The sequence below is a fragment of the Alexandromys fortis genome, unplaced genomic scaffold, assembly GCF_014885135.2.
Source record: "Alexandromys fortis isolate MF-2015 unplaced genomic scaffold, M_Fortis_MF-2015_v1.1 scaffold_200, whole genome shotgun sequence".
NCBI lineage: Eukaryota > Metazoa > Chordata > Mammalia > Rodentia > Cricetidae > Alexandromys > Alexandromys fortis.
This window is the reverse complement of record NW_026068148.1, coordinates 290,204-292,695: the sequence shown is the minus strand read 5'-3', so window position 1 is coordinate 292,695 and position 2,492 is coordinate 290,204.

Here is a 2,492-nt window from a genome sequence, read left to right as displayed (position 1 = left end):
AACATCTTCCTTCTCTCGGGCCTCCAGAGCACTACTGCTTTTGGTTGTATTCTCAAGCTGCCTTTCTTCATTCCTCCTTGAAGTGTATACACGCCACTTCTTCCCTCTTCAGTCCTTGCTCTCAAGTGCTTTCAGTAAGTCTCATTCTGGAAAGGCCCATTCCAGTTATTCCCCTCACTTCCCTTGCTGTCAACTGCCTATTTGCACAAATCAGAGGCCACAGAGAACCCTATACATGAGACCCGATAGGATGCCACACAAGGGACATCTTATCTGTTCTCCATGTCATTATCCAAGTCCAAACCTCAGAGAAATCTTTTGTGTCGATAATTTCTATATATTGCGGCCAATTATTTTCATACACAGCTGATGGGAGGGGTTCCAGAGAAAATGATCATAATGGATATTTTCCATTTGTATTTTCATTATCTATTATGCCAGGTTCATCATACACCTGAGTACAGCTTATTAAATTAGTATATATATATGTGTATGTATGTATGTATATATATATATATATATATTTGGAATCACTGTGTGATTTGGATAGAATGTATACTGAATGAAGGCTCCTTCCCCAACATTTCAATTCCAAATTTAAGCAAGGGACAATAATCAGTTATAGTCATGTTGTTGAAATATAGTAATAAAAATATTGTTGAAATATATTCATTGATAACTGAAATTAGTGCTGAATCCCTACATCCTTCATTTTCCTCTACAACATTGCAGTCCGGAGAAAGGATGCAAAGGGCTTTCAGTAAAGTTAAGATTTCATGAGGAGCACAGGCTAAGATTTCATGAGCAGCAGGGGCCAAGGCCTACCTTACAGTACATAAAATCTCATTTTATTGCATCTGGCCCTTACTTGCTCTTTATCCAGTCTCATCTCTCATCATTCCACATGTGTCCCCAAACTTCAGTCATATTGAAGGATCTGCATTCAATCAATTCACATACTATTTTGGTTGTCTTATAAATTCTCAGTTCTTCTCATTTTCTCTTTATAATATTAATTATTATGGTGTGTGTGTTTGTGTGTGTATGTGTGTTAAGCTTTGTGTCTGCTCTAAAATTCCCACAATGTTCCAGGAACTATGGTGAATAAAGTCCTTTTTATGTGGTTAACATACCATAATTTGATCACTTCTTCTAAGTCACTGACATATTAAAAACACACACACAGATACACATGTGCACAGATACACATGTGCACACACACACATACACACACTTCTGCTCCTTAGAAACTCAGGAAGTGGTTATTCTCAGTCACAGTTTAAAACAGGATTTCCCTGTTTATTTTCCTTTTCTGAGTTTATCCCTTATGCAAATCCATTTTTGTTTTTATTTCTCTTTCATGGCTTTTTCTCTCTTTAAGATATTCTTAGTTTCAAAAGATGGGGCACAGTGAACATGGAAAAACTGTGTTTATCTCTTCATATATCAAGGGCAAATGTTTTTCCCCGCCTTCCACTAAGGTTTGTCTAATCTGCTACCATGTACTGGAATAGAAGGTAATATTATACATGCTACCTACTTCTGTTTTCTTCCTTAAATCCCTAGTAAAACTATAGTATAATTTTCTGGCCATAATGTAGCTGTGTTTTCTAGATCTCTTTCTCAGAGAATATATATCAAAAATTTTATGACAGAATATGTATGTTAATTTATGCTAGATTTCTCACGAGGCTTTCTGAATTAAATTAATAGAAGTATAGCGCAGAAAAGTGTATTGGATATTTTGGGACACACTTATCAGGACAGTGCCAGCTCTAACTGTAGATCTTTTCATATATGCTATTTATTGAGAACTAATTTAGACAAGTGGTATTTTGAGTATAGACAGTCTGAGACCTAGTCAAGCCTGTATTTAAAAAATGTTTTAAAAGGACTAGATGCTGACACACATGGTCACACTTATTCATTGATTGGTTAACTTGTTGGTTCTAATGATATGATAGCAGTATAATTATATGGGATTAAAATGCCAATGTCCCAAATTTACCATTAATTCCTGAATTCATCACTTAAAAATCATTTCTCCTGTCTGGGCAGCAATTGACCTGAATATTAAGCATTAATTATAACCTCAGAATATTTTTGTTTGGTTTGCTTCATAGGTATTGTATGTCTTTTATGCATTAGATACTGACAGTGTTGCTTTCTATGCCTTATTTGATCTACTAGATCAAAGGAAATATAGCATGTAAAAGTTCTAACATGCAGTAAGTATCCATAAAGATAAGAGAGGGAGATGTAACATGAGGGCCTGATTGTTGCAGTTTCTGTTCTGCCCAGTTCACACCACTGTTTAGGTCCCAAAAAAATCACACAGAAAGTCTGCATTAGTTATAAACTGATTGGCACATTAGCTCAGGCTTCTTATTAGCTCTTTTTTTTTATACTATTTTTTTTATTGAGAATAAGAAAAAAAAGTTTCCGCCTCCTCCCAGCCTCCCATTTCCCTCCCCCTCCCCCCAATCGTCACC